The following is a 17889-nucleotide window of genomic DNA, read 5'->3' as shown; positions in this document are numbered from 1 at the left end:
CAAAACAATATGTTATGCTTGTTTAGAAAATTATTCCCTATTTAAAAATTTTAAGATATTTAGACTAGAAACAACACAAATAATCTAAGTAAGAAAAGCTTTTTTTTGCAGTGTACCGCTTCAGCTTCTTAAAACATATGCCGGAACAGTTGGTGGTTCATTCCGGTGTGGGGACCCCTGATTAAAAAAAGGACTAAGGCAAAAGAAAATGAATGAATGAATTTTCCTGCCATAATAAAAAAAATTGAGGATCCCATGTTCTGCTGTGGTTAATATGTTAATAAACTTCAATATATAGAACTGTCTGAGATTTGAAGAAAAGCAATGATGCAACAAAGTTTAATTTAAAAATCTTAAAAATCTTGAATAATATTATGATATTAATGATATGATGTAGTTCCGGAAACTTCCGACTTCTATTATCTGTCTGATTTTACGGTCGGTTTCTTTTGACCACGTCCTGTCAATTTAAAGAATATCTAAACCGAAAAGCTTCAAGTATAAAAGCCTCGTCCATTTTGCGAGGTGCATGCACAATCAGCGGAGGTGCGCAATGTGGCGCCAGGTGAAAGTACAGTATAATCAGCCTTGACCTGACTATTATCGTCACAGCCTGACTTATCATCACAGCTTGATTTTTGCCCTTTTTATTTATTTTTAATAGATTTTTAGGTTACACAGATTTTACTCTGCATATAAAGCACCAACCTGCAGTGTTGGGGAGGTTACTTTATAATAAGTAGTGTACCTTTTCGATTACTTTATAAAAGTAAAGTAACTGATTACATCTGATTACTTTTAAGATTGTTTTATTTGTATAAAAAATACATCTAAGCAATTTTTTGCACTTTTCATTTTTAAATCAAAGCAACTTAAATCCAAGCCAATCACATCTTAGTAATCAATAAAACTGTTAATGAAACATATGAGGCAGAATTGTTAAGTTCAACTATTTACTGTAAATAATATGCTGTACTAAACAGAAACACATTATATTATATAGCAGCAAAAACATAAAATCCAATAAAACCAGATGTTACACATCTAAAATTCTATAGTAATTTATATTAAAGGGAAATATTTAAGAATAAGCATTATATTATTGTATATATATTTACAACTCTTCATTAATAAATGACACTACATAATGGAGTATCATTAGTATCTATAATGAACTAATTGTAATTACCAGAGTATACTTCAGCCTGTACTACTGTAAACTATATATAAATACCTCCTCTCCCTCGCCGTCACTTGTTGATCCGCGATCGGTAAATGTAGCTCGTGTTGATGCTACTCGCTACTTCACTTATAAAATAGCTTTGCTACTAAAAAGCTTTTTGATTTAGAAAGTAGTGACGCCACTGACACGCTACTGAGAAAATGTAGTTAAGCTAGTAGCATCACTACTTGTAGCGTCACTACTTGCAGCTCTCAGACTGATTGTAGTAGCCTAATGCTTTCAGCGGCAGAGAGGATTAACGTAACTGGAAGATGTGTTGTGCCGTAATCAAACCAGAAAATCAAGAGCATCAGAATAGCACCGCTTTAATAAATGGCCTTAGCAGAAAGCATCGTGCATATCAAAAAAAGAGGCAAAGCAGCAGATTAATATTATTCAACAAATTTAGATGTAATCCCAATTGTAATCTTTAACATTTTCATAAGTAACTGTAATTCAATAACACATTTTTTCTAAGTAACTGTAACAAATTACTGTTACTTTTATTTTGTAATTAAATTACGTAACGCCGTTACATGTAACTAGTTACTCCCCAACACTGCCAACCTGCTTAGGATGTAAAGTGTTCTGACATTAAATTAACCTCTCGTTGTTAATGAGAGGCCATGAATGGCAAATAATTGATTTTACACTGAGAAAAATCATTTACAGCATAATACTGACTACTCATGAGTACGTTTAGAGGGGCTACTTTTTAGTCATACATTGAGTAGTATATAGAACAGATACTTTTACTCTACTTGGACTTCATTTTTGCAAGTGATGTTTTTTTTTTTTTTGTTGATTATGGCTTTTCAGAACTCTTTCCACCACTGGGTATTTGCAACCCAGACTCATTCTGATTACGTACAACTAAAAAGTTTCTGGAGACGCCCAAATACGTCCCAGGAGCAACTTTTTTTGCAGTTTTTGTTTTCACAAATCCACCAGAGGATGCTGTGTACGCTTTTTGAGATCTCAGATTTCTCTGGCAAGTGCCATTTGCACCTGCTGTTCTCGCATAAATCCACCAGAGGCAGCTGTCGACTGACTCACTCACTGAATGACTGACTAACCGATCGACTGACCCACCCTCCTCCTTCATTAAACCCAACCAATAGTGTTTTCAAAAGCACAGATTGACCAACAATCAGTATCTCATTTAAGTGTTTGTACTGTGCTTCAGAATATATGTAACACATTAAATATTAGTAAACATATCATCATATAATTATATAATTTATGTGAGTGTATCATTACAGATGAGTGTGTGCATTACAGATCCATGCTAAATGCTTGTATGCAGTGTTTTTCTGTATATTTTTCTGACAGAGCCACTGTAAAACACTATGGATTTGTGTGTGACACAGATGGAGTTTGTGTGTTTGCATGAGAAGATAGTATTAGATAGTAGAAGATAGTAGGCATAATGAATGTTCCACCGGAGCACACAGAGAGAGGGGCAGTAATTACCTCAGCACAGGGGGTCGCTGTCCTTTTACACCTACACACACTCTCTTTAGCCCTCTCTCCATTATTCTGTGAGTAGGTAAGAAGTGGCGAACACCACAGGAGGCTTAGGCCTATTTAAAAAAAAAAGTACCCAGTCTGTAATTACTGCTCTGTAGCAACACTGTCGCCTCATCTCTGACTTGCTTCCTTCTTCAGTCATCCTCAAAACACCCTGCATATCTTTTTATTCTGCCAATTAACTTTAGATTACTGTTGGAGTTTATGTGTAAATCAGAATTAAAAATTAAAATTTTATAGACAGAAAAAGACCCATAATATATTAAAATCAATGTTCATTCATTAATATTTTGGCTGATTCAGAATTGCTTCCAGCCATGTAAATAAAAAAAATAATAAATGAATGAATGAATGAATAAATAAAGGTTCTTTCAACTGTAATTAGGATATTTAATCACATTAAATTGCATATTTCCATAGAGTTTTAAACCAAATCAGGACAGAAAAACATAACGTAAAAAATAAGGTGCATTTAAATGGTTAAAATTGACTCGTTCTAATTAAAATATCAATACTATGAGTCAAATTGTGTGTGTGTGTATATATATATATATATATATATATTATATATATAATATATATATATAGACAGTTCTGTCTGGTTCTTGGATCTGATTGGCTGATAGCCATGCAATATTCTGCAATAACAGCACTCTTACAGCCTCTTCACTCTTGTGTATTGCTCTGCCCACACGAGTGACAAATAGATCAATAAACTCACTACAGTTTGACAAATATAGCTGTTGGGCAACGTAAGGTACTTTTGAGGCTTTTTTAGGCGAGAATGTAGTTGTTTAGATTGCAACTATGCAGTTTATTTATAAGGATAATTTTTTTTTTAATTAAATTTTTTATTATATTTATAATTTCGGCGGCCAGTAGCTTGTCATTGAGCAGAGCAAAGATGGTTGACGTTGTCCATCCACAAGCTACAGCTGATCAAGTCATTATTAAACTGGTAAGTGACTTTCTAATGCTGTGTTCACACCAGACAAAGAACATGCAGATAAATCACGCTATTCGTGTACTCGCTTTTTCAGATCTTACCTCATTCACACCCTGTTATTTACTTGTTCTTTTTTGCCTTTTGTTTTTGTTTTACCTTCTTTATGGAACTGTTCTTTGCTGAACTTGAACCCCATTGTCACGGTCAACTCCTCTTTATCTCAAGTCTGCCGATGTATATGGCAAGCCACTGGGCAAACTAATAACAGCAGAAAAGCCGTCCACACTGAGGTAAGTGAAAAGAAACAGAATCTGTCGGCCGAAATGCAGCCATACATAGCCCTGGCTACATAATTCATGCTCTCCAGAAATATGCACAGGGGTACGTTTTCACATTGAATATATGCAATTTTTCAAGAATCTAGTGGCATTTGCTTGTTTTTAACTATATAAATTGAGCATAACAAAGCAATGTTTTTTAGAACTACATTATACAAACTTTTCATGCTGAATTATCAGCTTCTGACACACCTCAGAAAAGACATTCTACAAAACAAAATGATGCATGACAAGACCACGTGCAGTGTGTGTGTGTGTGTGTGTGTGTGTGTGTGTGTGTGTGTGTGTGTGTGTGTGTGTTTAACATGCAATTAACACACATCAAAGGTGTACATGGGGCACAGCACATGAATGTGAAGATTCAGTGAATGCATTCAATAACAGCACTGTTGAGCTGGGCTGATGTCCAAGGTAAACACTGTAAGCATATGAGTGCCTGCATTCGTGGCTATAGATGTGCACACATTCATGTGGATGCGTGCACTGAGTGCGCTCTGTGGTTTCATGGCTTGCCTCCTTTCTGTTATACGTAACCTCTGCTGTTGTCCCGCTCATATGCTGATAGACCTGCTGTGTGTTTGCTAAATACAATTGGAGAAACAAAAGCCCTCCTACTGACAAACACTCACATTCAGAAATACAAAAAACACTGAGTGTCTCCTCTCTAGACACAGGCCCATTGAAAGGTTTAGTCCCCCTTGCTGTGGTTGAGGGTTGTTAGAGTTTGTGTGTGTAACAGAATATCAAGATATATTGAAGATAAACAGAAAGAATCTCGAATTAATCAGATATTTTGCATGAATCATGAATCACATTCCTCATGAAAAGTATGAGTTAAAGTTCTCAGAATTAGGCAATCATGTCATGAAAATCTTGGGTGGCATGGTGGCTTAGTGATTATTACTGTCGTCTCACTGCAAGAAGGTCGCTGGTTCGAGTTGTCATTTCTGTGTGGAGTTTGCATGTTCTCTCCAAGTTGGCGTGGGTTTCCTCCGGGTGCTCTGGGTTCCCTCACAGCCCAAAGACATGCACTACAGGTGTAGGATTGGGTTTAAAACCACAGCGGTTCGAACTGTAGTTCTGCCGAATGGGCAGTATTAATAGCTATAAATGTGGGAGAGCGTTGATATTATGTCATTGTATTGTATTGCAATATGGAACAGTTAAGTGTTGATGTTAAATCAAAAGTAATTCACAAATACTTGAAAATGAAATTATTTAATGACAATAATTCTCTATGGTTACAACTGAATTAGTTACAAAATAACTGTATAAAACGATCAAATATGGAATGATAAAGTATATGATATAAATTGTACCCAGCATAAATGTAAAATTAAAGTTACCAGAGGTAAAAGGAGAAACACAGGGGAGGGAGAGAGAGACAAAGAGAGCAGGCCCAGAAGTTAGCCTGACTGCAGTAGAGTCAGAGAAGATTCAGAGGTGGAGAGGACCAGAGGAGGAAAGCAGACCAGGAAAGACAGGCCAGGAAAAAGAAAAGAGACAGAGCAGCGTTTTACCACCTATTTTGTATCTTTCTTGACCATGTGACTAAAGCCCAAATGTTGAGACATTCAAACTGACCAATCAACATGTGACCACATCGTAAAACCCCCAAAGTCCACATACCGGGCCCTGATCTTATCAGTATCTGCCTGCCTGAGTCAGTATGGACCTTCTTGAGTCAAAAATACATGTTTTGTCATGTAAACAAACGCATATAATAATTTAGCCTCTTACACAGGTGAATTGAATAAACTAAATTGGCCATAGTATATGTGTGTGAATGTGAGAGTGTATGGGTGTTTCCCAGTACTGGGTTGCAGCTGGAAGAGCATCCACTGTGTAAAACATTTGCTGGATAAGTTGGCAATTCATTCCGCTCTGGCAACCCTGATGAATAAAGAGACTAAGTCAAAGGAAAATAAACAAATATAATTTCATCTATAATAAAAGTTTGTTTTGATATGTGTGTATGTATTACATTTTATATTGAATATGTGATACACATACATAAAAACAATATCAAAACTACACAAAACAATTATGTTACATAGATATTTAAATTTATTTATAATTCATATATATATATACACATTTGAAGTCAGAATTATTAGCCTCCCCCAGTTTATTTTTCTCAATTTCTTTTTAACTGAGAGAAGTTTTTTTCTACACATTTCTAAACATAATAGTTTTAATAACTCATTTCTAATAACTGATTTATTTTATCTTTGCCATGATGACAGTAAATAATATTTGACTAGATATTTTTCAAGACACTTCTATAGAGCTTAAAGTGACATTAAAGGCTTAATTAGGTTCATTAGCTTAACTAGGCAAGTTATGGTAATTAGGCAAGTTAATGTATAATGATGGTTTGTTCTGTAGACTATCGAGAAAAAAAATTTGCTTAAAAGTGCTAATAATTTTGACCTTAAAATGGATTTAAAAAAAATTAAAAAAATTATCAGAAAAATTTCCTTGCTCTGTTAAACATCATTTGGAAAATATTTAAGGGGGGCTAATAATTCTGACTTCAACTGTATATATACACACGCACGCGCACACACACACACACACACACACACACACACACACACAGACACATATATTATGGATAACAAACATTTATTTTGGAAATGATTAATCCGGATTAATCTTTGCCCTGCACTAAAATAAAGTCAAGCCTGAAATTATTTATACCCCAGGGAGTAGACTGTGCTCATAAAAACCTTTCATTTGAGAACGCAGTTTATTAGAATACAATAATTGTTAATCCCTTCTGATGGCTTTGGTACTACCTTAGTCATTGCTAGATTGCCATGACATGCAACATATTGTTATTGCTTGCTATTTCACTAATTAGATATTGTGTCTGAAATCACATACTGTCTGAGTACTGCATTTGTATTTTTTTTTCCTTGACGGTTACATAAGTATGTTTCATATAGCCATAATATGGGTAGCACAATGGAAATTGCTTGTAAAACTTAAATATTTATATATATATATATATATATATATATATATATATATATATATATATATATATATATATATATATATATATATATATATATATATATATATTTATTGGTGAACTATATTGATTAGGTGATTAGGTTCTCCATCCATTTCCAGCATGTGGAACCAATGAAGCAGCTTTAGCCAAAGACTTATTTTTTTAATCCTGTGACACACCAAACTGACATCAAAGAACTGCTGGCGACAACAGCCAATTGTGTTTTTGCCTAGCATCAGCTAATCATGCATAGTCAGACTCTTTTGCACCTTTCACTGACCAAGGACTGTCCAGAAGCCATCTAACTGACATATAAAACTACCAATTACATTTTTTTTTTCAGGTTAATTATTAAGTATGTGAAAATGTAATGCTGATGCCCCTACAATAACAGACTGCCATGTAAAAATCCCTTTTTAAGAGCCGTGACATAAACTGAACACATATTTTGCATTTTGTTGTGTACTGAATGTAAAGTTATAAACACATAGCTTTATCCATATTATGTCTGAAGCTGTATTTGGGTTATAAATGACTGTCTAATGACTACAGTCCATGACCGGCTTGCATGTGGTTGTTCTAATTAAAAGGGTTAAATTAAATTATTAGGGTAAGATTGCACTGCATTTATGAGCACAATGTGATGCGTTTACACCCCAAATACCCGCACACAGCTTCCTCTGTTTGAAATATAGCACAGGAACATCCGAGGTAATAAATCAGAGCACGAAAAACATGAACATATACAGACACTAAGGAGAACCTGAGCAGAAACCTAAATAAAGTAAAAGCATTCTCATAGCTTGATAATATTCAAATTAAACCACTGACACTATATGGCCTATTTTAAGGATGTTTTTGGTACCTTACTGGATTTTGAAGAAGTCTGGACAGTTACTGTCTACACTACCTGACAAAAGTTTTGTCGCCTATCCACGTTTTAGGAATAACAAATAATAACTCGACTTCTAGTTGATCATTTGGTACCAGAAGTGTGTATGACTCCCATGGGCTTGGAGTACTGCATAAAGCCTAGTTCACACTACAGGATTTTAAGCCTGATTTAAGCCTAATTTTGGAAGTTAACGAGCTCGCCAACAGGTTGGGCTGTGATCCGGAAAAAATCTGCGGGTGCTCGGCACTCAGCAGTCTTTATGTGTGAACTACTGAACGATGCATCAAAGAGGCCCGCTGAAGCGTTGCCAACACCTCGCAGATGGAAATCCAATATCTAGCATGCTGAATATTCCAGAGCAGTCGGCTGACTCGAACTCACATGCAGTCAGATGTAGCGACGAGCTGCATGAGCTGAATGGCCGTGTGCTCAGGAGCTCAACAGAAACATGATTGGCAACATGATCTATGATTGGCCAGAATGGGCATCGATGCACTTGCTTCATTTTGCGTTAACACGGACACAAGAGTAGTCTATATTAACAGTGGAACTAGAATTCTGTAACTTTTAGAATAGCCATACTGGTCATTCTGACTGTTCTCATATAAGACGTCATATTGTCACGTCATATTTACATTCAAAACTTCTGTTGAGATATTAAAATTAAGCTTTGAATGTCTGTCACCATATTTTAAGACACCATTACCCTAAAATATTATATTTTTGGTAATACAGCCTATAAATATGTAGTTAAGTTACTAGAACACGCAAAGGTCTTGGCCTCGCTTTCATTTTCACTTTCAAAATGGAGCTTTTTCGTGGCACATAATTAGTTGTTTTGAAAGATATATCTGAAGTAAATGTATGTTTTTGCTATCAGAAAGTCATGTTTATGTTTAAGTTTATAGGCAAAAAATACTAAGTTCTTTACTGTTTTGTAAAAAAAAAACAACATTAGAAAGAAATTCACAGATATTTAGGAAACGTCAGGGTGTTATAGATATGTTAGTTTTATTTATTAAATTACAAAAATTTTAAACTTTTGCAGATGAGCGATTCATCCGCTGATGCATCAGCTGACTGACGATGTTTTTAAATGCTCCCTTGAAAGCTTGAAATGCTGTCAGTTATGTAATCAGCACACAAGCAGCCAATAGTGTTCAGCTTTTTCTGATGACTCCTCCCTCAAAATTTAATTGGCTGTGAGTTGGTAGCTTGACTGAGCTGTTGGGGAACAAGTTGTTGTCAGATCATGTAGTGTGTGACCTCCCTCTTGTGGATCATTTACGTAGTGTCCCGTAGTGTGAACAACACAGCGATTAAAATACACAAAGTGCAGTTTATTTATAAACTAATTTACAGAGGACCATGTGCTTATGATCAACACAGCTGGCACCACATTAGCTCCATAATCTTCCTAATCAGATGATTACGGACGCATTATAAATAACCAGAGCTTTCACTCCAGTTATCTTCGTCTTGAAGTTTCCCCCCTTCCACCCCTACTCCCCCCCCTTTTTCCGACAGGGTGGCACGGCAGCAAAGTGGCTAGCACTGTTGCCTCACAGAGAGAATGCCGATGGTCTAACCTCCTACCAGGCCGGTTGACGTTTCTGTGCGGAGTTTGCATGTTCTCCCCTTGTTCGCGTGGGTTTCCCCTGGGTTCCCCTGTTTCCTACACCATCCAAAGACATACACCATAGCCAATCGACTAATCCAAATTATCACCTAAATAAACTTAGTTTACAGTTCTCACATGCCGGCAAGCAGGGGAGTTCTCGAGACCTACCTGAGCTTGAACTCCCCTCTCGCTCTTCTAACGGGAGGGAGCCCCGGGCTCAAGGATATTACGAGCTCAGGGCTCTCTCCCAGGACAGCATGCCAATTACGCTTTATTGATCATCAGCTAAATGTGAACTCTTGAAGTCAAGCCATTGTAAACGGCACAGCAATCTGCCGATGTTTAAAGTCATGTAGTGTGAACTAGGCTTAACTTATAAATAAAGTCATCTGGAATGGCAAAGAAAGCGTCCCTGCAGGACTCCCAGAGTCCATCAAGATTCTTTGGATTTATTTTCAATGCCTCCTCCTTCATCTTACCCCTGACATGCTCAATAATGTTCATGTCTGGTGACTGGGCTGGCCAATTCTGGAACATCTTGACCTTCTTTGCTTTTAGGAACTTTGATGTGGAGGCTAAAGTAATGCTATCCTGCTAAGAATTGCCCTCTCCTGTGGTTTGTAATTTAGATTTTATATACATAACTAAAATGCTTTGGCATATACTTTTAACCTAAGATAGAGAGAAAAGCAGATTTTACCTGTCAGTGGGTGGACATGGCTCTTGAATAGTACAACAGAGAAATGAAGAGTGGATTTCAAGATTCTTTTTTTTACTTTAACCAGTTGAAAAGAAGCAGTGTATACCGTGTCATAATAACGTACATAATAACTTTGTCGCAAATATGATTATTGAATATTGACTTTATATGATTATTGATTATTGAATATTGACTATTTATGTGATGTGGGTAAATGGTGTGTTTCAATCCGGCTACCACCGCAAGTGTTTTTCAAACCTGTAAGCAGTGATGATTCTAATAAAAACTAATAAAATAACATGTTGGACTTTTAACAAGACGAAAAAAAAAAAGAAATACACATTGGCTGAATAAACACCTATGCTACACAATTAAAGCACTTTAAAATGTAGCTTATATTGCTAATGCTAACTCCATACTCTCACAATGAACACACCTTCAATGCATTATGAACATGCAAAATGGTTAATAAACATAAAAGCTCCGTTTGAGGCAGTAACGTTAGTCTATTAGCTTACACGTGACCAACGCCTCGGGAGTTAACAGTATGCTCATCTCATTTCAGATACAATAGGCAAAGAGTTGTTTGATTAATTTGTACAACATTTGTCTAAATACCTCGTTTACTTAATAACCAATACAATACAACACTCACAGTCGGCTACAGACCCTCCAGAACAGCTTCGGAACTCAACAGGATTCACTCGCAGTGACAACACATGTTGGGAGAATAGAAAAACATTGAAGGCGGGGGAGGAGTTACACTTGCAGCTTCCCGTAGTGACGCTCACGTGGTGTTTGCTCACTTTATGACAGAGGTGGATTAGATAGAGTTTTATCACAAAGGTAGAGAAACACTTTTCATTACAATCTTTAAAATCCTTTATGTAATGGTACTGCTTAATATAAAGTAATATTTTTAAAATATAGAAACGAAAATGAAAAAATGAGACATTCAGACAAAGATCAAAATAATACTTAAACCAACTGTTTCAATACTTAAGCAAAAACTTTGAAAATGAGTAAATGATTCAATTCAAGTTTTTGTACAACGCTTTCATTATTTATATATACTTTTCATTTATTTTTAATAATGAAAATAGAACAGCTTGTAGTTTTAATAGTTATAATGACTGGCATATGCATCTGTTTGTTCAGTTCTGATAAAGGCCTATCAATCTAGGCAGGTTATTTCTGTAAATGAGCAAACTCATTTAGCAGTAAACCATAATGAACATTTTTTTTTAAATACACCGAGAAGCTCATGGCAAGTCAAACATATATGCTCTTTTTTTTTTTGGTTGCACTTTGTACATTGCACATTTGACATCTGATACTGATATCAGTTGTATAGAGAAATTGTTCAGCATACTCTCAACACCGTGACTACTTTAATACACCTGCTAAGACATAAAAATAACTATTACACAAATAATTTGACTCAGTCCCCATTTAACTAATTAAATGACCATAACCTGATTGTGAACTTAGGATGGAGCATGAGGACAGAGAGATCATATGATACACCATGACTTTAAATATTAAAATTTGGTGAAAGGAGACAATACTACATGAAAGGCATGAGTAAAGTACACTGAAAAAGTGTTGCATGCAAAACTGTTGCAAACAATTTATTTGTGTTCAACTTAATTTGTTTGTTTAAATTCAGCCCAAATAAATTGTTTACAACCACTTAATGTAAAAAAATTGAGTAAATCCAAGGAATCATCTTTGAATAATTTTTTTCAGTGTCTATTTTTTACAGGGCCTACTTCTGGTTCTGAGGGATCTATTTTTAACTATCTATGCGCAACCCCATTAAGGGCGCGTCCGAATCCACTTTAAGGACGGAAAAATATGGTTTGCGCTGCAGCGCATGGTCTAACAGGGTTGTGCTTAATCTCTTAATGATTATGGATGTGTTTTGAGTATAACGCTCATTAAATCAATCGGAGTCTCATTTCCATTCCCTTTAAGAGTCAGTTGCATCATGCCATGGTGATTGCTATTTATATGGCGGAACTTTAAGTGGAAAAACTGAGATTCATTAGCGCGTTAACAAGACCATCTGCAGCACGAGGATGAGGAACGAGCCTCCTCCATTCAGTCTATTTAATTTACTTTTACTCTTAACTTACTTGTTTACTTATGGATAAGACAACGGTGTTGTACACGCTCTACTAAGACTTCCACCTGCAAAGTGCAAAAGATTAAGTGCAAAGATTTGTTTCAAAACTATTTCTAAATTCAGTTCTAATTTCCAGCAAATGAATAAATAAACCAATAATAATGAAGTGTGGTCAAACAACTGAGTTATATCCAAAAACACTTGCTATTCTTATGCCCCATATGGTGATGCAGACGTCTCCAAAACCTGACAGGTAGACAAATCTAAACTTGTTTTAATTAAAACAAATATAATATGCATATAATAAATATACTGCTAATATATTATACAAAAGCAAATTGTCATGAATAACTGAATAAGGCCCACCGAGATGAAAAAGACATAGATGCAGTGGTTTTTATATTTATGTAGCAAATAAATTAAAATATATATTTTAGTCATTTTCATTATTTTTCATTTGTAAATATATTTGTACATTGCTGTACATCCTGTGTATATTAAGCAATGTGCACGCGTTTAAGGCACGCACAACTAACCCACTCTGTGCTGGACTTTAAACTAGCTTTTTCTTTAAACTAGCTGGTCAATTGCGCAGTCTATTTAAGTTTCTCAAAATAAAAACGCGCCAACAATGTGCCTTAACACACCTCCTTTCTCGACCGGAACACCCGTTGGTCTAAAAAAAATCACAAATGGATTTACTATTTAAACAAATTGGCGCAAAGCAGGAAAATAAGGGTTGCGTCGGTCTGAAAATAGTAATAAATCGCACTAAACACATCTTGCGCCTTACTGCGGTTTGTGTATGATAGGACCCTGAGACAGCAATCATCATAGACTGTAATTCATTAAACATCTATAAATTTCAAACTTTTTCCATTGTGCCACCAAACATTGTCACTGTAATTGAATGCCAGATCTTTGGTGGTATACTTTTCTGTGAAATGCACCTGTGGCACTGTTAATTTTCCAAACATACTCATTGCTCGTGGATAGGGGTGGCCATAATGTGTCATTGATAAATTCAACTCTGTTCACAAATTAAAAGAATTACTATATAACACCAGAAAGATCAAACTAATATTCAAGGCAGATGAATGTCTAATGGTAAAACATTTTCAAAATATACTTTATTTTTTGTCAAACACTGAACACTGTCAAATTGAAAAATGTTGTTTTAAAGTGCTTTATAAACAAAATTGAATTGAATTGAAAATTATCATATCACTTATAAGTGGTTAATCAGTTTTTCTTTTTCGGCTACAACACTTGACACACAGATATTAACGGTTACAAATATGGAGTAAGTGAATATCAAAGCAACTGCAAGCAGTGTAACTGCAACATCTACTGAGTGATAGGAGTACCAAGGCATGTTGTAGGATTCTGTACGGAGATGAGCAGCACCTTTGTGTCTCATTACAAACTCAATCCAGAAGATGGCGCTGTCCAAAGGTTTGACTGGCTTATCTTTGTGCAGATGAAAGAGCTTCTGCATATTCAGCCTGTAGGATGGCTCATTGATTACTTCCTTTAATGCAGCATGCAGTGTGTTTTCATCTAGATCTGCGAGGGAAAGTATCTTGGCTCCACCTCTTGCTTGTAATCGAATGAGATTGTCATACTGGTCAAAAAAGAATGGAATTCCAACCACTGGAACACCATGGTATAAAGCTTCTTGAACCCCATTGGTTCCACCATGCGCAACGAAAACTCTTGTTTTTGGATGTCCTAGAAGATCTTTCTGTGGCATCCAGTCAACCAATAATGTGTTGTTGCCCAAAGGAGATGGTTTCTTTCCAGTGTATCTCTAAATAACCTTTTGAGGGAGCCGAGCAAAAGCAGCAGCTATTTCTGCTGTTACATCTTCTGGCATGTCGCTGATAGCTGACCCGAAAGACATGACGATGACTCCATGATCTCCTGAAATCTGCATGAAGTCTTCCAGATCATGTGGAAGGGGCTTTGCTGGAGTGCACTGAAAGCCACCAATGTAGATGATATTTGGCATTGTCGGACGTGGAAATTCAAAAACAAAATCAACCCTCATGAGCCACAAATCAGCCCCCTGGAGAAGTTCATAAAAGTTCACATGTGAAGTGAAATATTTGTCACAAATTGCTTGGTACTGTGGCACATTAAAATGGCTGAACTGAAAGTCAGTTAACAAAGAGAAGAAATAATTTTTTACTCTTTGGAAGAAGCTCATTCTGTCTGTGTTTCCAGATCCTGTAATTGGGATGTAGGACATTGGTGAAGGAGCGATGTCAAAGTGTCCTTCTCCAGTAGCAGTCCATCTAACAATATAGACCATTGGTAACTTGAGTTTATGAGCCAGAATAATGCCTGTACCCCATCCTGGATCAGTGAGCATCAGATCATACTGTTTTTCATTCAGCATCTTCAGAATATCCTCACTGTCTAGTATGTTTGTTATTAGCTGACATACCATTTAATGAGTTTTTTTATCAAACATCAAACACATCCAAATACAGCCATAAAGTGCTCAGCCAAGAGACCTTTCCTCTTTCATAGTCAATCATTTTGTAGACCAAGTCTGCTACAAATTCCTCATCCCATCCTTTAGTGTCAGGTATGGTTATGGAGTTGTAATATGTTGAGTTCTCCTTAATGAACCAGCTATTGGCATTGCGTATCACATCAACGGTGTGCCCTTGACCATGTAAAGCCTTGATGAGGATGTCCATGTTCACCCAGTGACTTCCCTCCAAAGGCGCAACCAAGATTTTGCCACCATCACAAAGAACCAAAAATGATAAGAACTGTTATCCAGAGTGAGACAGAAACCATGTTTTTGAAACTCGTGTCATTTTACCTGCAAATGACAAAATATTTAGATGACATAACTGTATAATGTTAATGTATAATGTATACTGTTAATTCACAGTCCAATGAACATCCAAGTTTATTTAGTTCACGCTATCGGAATGTGCAATAATCAGTTTGCTGTGATTCACGTGTAGTGTACAGTAGGTAATCACAAAGTTACATTGAATACTAAACTGAAACTATGTGTCTGACCCATGGAGTAGAGGACATGCTCCCATTGTTCAGTAATATTGATGAATACTGTTATGAGTGCTAGGATTCTATCAATACAGTCCACTTACACAACTAAGTGAAAACTGTTTATTTCATTGTGTACATTGTGTCTCTTGGAATTCTTGCAATGTTTACTAGATACTGTAAGCAAGTCATTTAGATTTATATAGCGCATTAATAATGTATTTTCATACATCTAAAGTGCTTTACAATTATGATAGGTCTCTCAACAACACCACTGGAAGCCAAACCAACAGTGCCAGTGCACTCACCATACACCAGCTGTAGGTGGAGAGGAGATGATTGGGAGGCCATGATGAGTAGGCAGTGGCGGATTTAGGCATGGGCAATGTGGGCGATCACCCGGGCGGCATCTTGCTAGGGGCGGATTGTAGTCTCAAACCCCCCCTTTTCACTTTTGTCCACAAAAGAGCGGCACGAACGGGGGTATCTTACAAGTGGCGGCATTGAGACTTAGCCCCCCCTCTCTCTCTCTCTTCACTTTCTTCTGCCAAAGTCCGGCACGAATGCCAGTATCTTTCAAGCGGTGGTATGGAGACTCAACACCCATCTACACCCTCCCAGTTTTCACTTTCGTCCGCGAAAGGGTGGCATAACCACCGTTTGTTTAGAGCGCCAGTTAAGCTTGCACTGCTACTGTGGGTAAGGGCTGGAGGAGGGAATTTGGGCACAACACCAGGGTTACACACCTACTCTTTACGAGTAGGGGTGTAATACCATGGGATTTTTAATGACCACAAAGGCTTGACAACCTGGTTTACATCTCAGCCAAAACACTGTGCTCACTGACAGTGTTCCCATCACTATTCTGGGGCATTAGGACCCAGACGGGCCACAGGGAGAACACCCCCTGCTGGCCTCACGAGCATCATTCCCACAGCACTGTCTGCCTATGTGGTTTTCCATCCAGGTACTAACCAGGCTCAGCCATGCTTAGCTTTAGTGAGCAACTAGTCAAGGGCTGCAGCCTGTGAATAATCTTCAGTTACTGTTTAGGTATTCATAGTTGTTAAGCTAGTTGCAGCTTCTCTAAATGGAGCGATGCCACAATTTCCACCAAACACATTTGAAGGAACTGAAATGACTTCATTTCGAACAAAACTAGGGCAAAATGAACTTTGTTTTGAGTTTATTTCAGCAGTTCAAACCAGCTCACCAAAGTAAACTTTATGTGGGAGGGGGGTTGTTTTATCTCCTAAATATCTTTGAAGTACCATTGCGTCACCTTAGAATTATAAGGTTCTATCTGCGTTCTGAATGATTTTGAGATATTAAGCTTCAAAGTTTTTGCATTCCATAACAAACAGTATGTGTGTAACACTTGTTTTTTTAAATAAAAAGTCTTGAAATGTAAAAAGCTTATAAAAAACATCCCATAATGTAAATAAGTTGTCATTTAATAAGAATTTTATGTCAATAACTTAATTTTGACAAAAAATGTCAGATAGAACCTTATAATTCTAAGGTGACGATTAGTCCAGGGCCATTACGCAATTGGGTGTAAGGAACTCTGCCCTGATTCATGTTTCATTTCATAAAGATCAGACAGGAGAACAACATCCACAACAACAACACCAGGTTAGCAACATGAATAGTCTGGAAGGTCAAGTAGCAGAGATGTACAAATGTATTATCACCTGTACAGTTACTCAGAGTTTTTTCAAGACTTGGATGGGGGTTGCACACCAGATGAAAAGCACTGCGTTGTGCCATATTTTTCTTCTTGTCTGGTGTGTGACAGGCAGTGTAGTCTGGTTTGTATCAGGCTGTTTGCCAGATGTTTACAAAACTGTAATTTTTTTCCAACACAGGCTCATTGCGAAAACGTAGCCCTGCGGACGTTTCTAGAGACAGCGAATTACGTAGGCGGAGGTACAATGGCTGCATTTAATTTTTTTTAACGAATGCTACGGGGCGGTGTGACGCCATTCCTTTTCCCTCTTACCAGCTGACCGCTTACCTCGTATGCATGGCATTCCGGCTGCAACCAGTTTGTCACCATTAGCGCGCCAAGTACGTCGGCGGATTTGAGATGCAGAGAGGAGTGGACCACGAAGACGGGGGGTTCGAGTTGGTGAAGAGCGGTACCAGAAAGCAGGTAAGACAAAAACAGAATCCAAAACATAAAACAAACAAGTGGATAGCAGGGTGAGAATGTGGTAAAATCTGATAACGTGGTAAAAAAATCGGACGAGGGCTTTTATTTTTTTTTAATTGCTTTTGAAACGTGTTGGTTCTGTTTAGGAAAGTGGCAGGCGGGTCAATCGATAAAATTGGTTGGGTTTAGGGAAGGGTGGGTCAGCCGATCATTCGCTCAATCAGTCAGAAAGTCTGTCAAAAAGTGAGTCGACAGCGGCCTCTGGTGGGTTTACGTGAGAACAGCAGGCACGAATGGCACTCGCG

At 37.1% G+C, this 17889-nt stretch overlaps 1 pseudogene; it reads right to left on the bottom strand.

The window, feature by feature from the left end:
• Nucleotides 1-13630: 13630 nt before the first annotated feature.
• LOC130246118 (UDP-glucuronosyltransferase 2C1-like) lies at nucleotides 13631-16036 on the bottom strand (annotated as a pseudogene).
• Between the last annotated feature and the right edge of the window lie 1853 nt (nucleotides 16037-17889).

This window comes from Danio aesculapii, chromosome 18, assembly GCF_903798145.1.
Source record: "Danio aesculapii chromosome 18, fDanAes4.1, whole genome shotgun sequence".
NCBI lineage: Eukaryota > Metazoa > Chordata > Actinopteri > Cypriniformes > Danionidae > Danio > Danio aesculapii.
The sequence above is the reverse complement of the archived record's forward strand: the minus strand, read 5'-3'. Positions and strand labels throughout refer to the sequence as shown.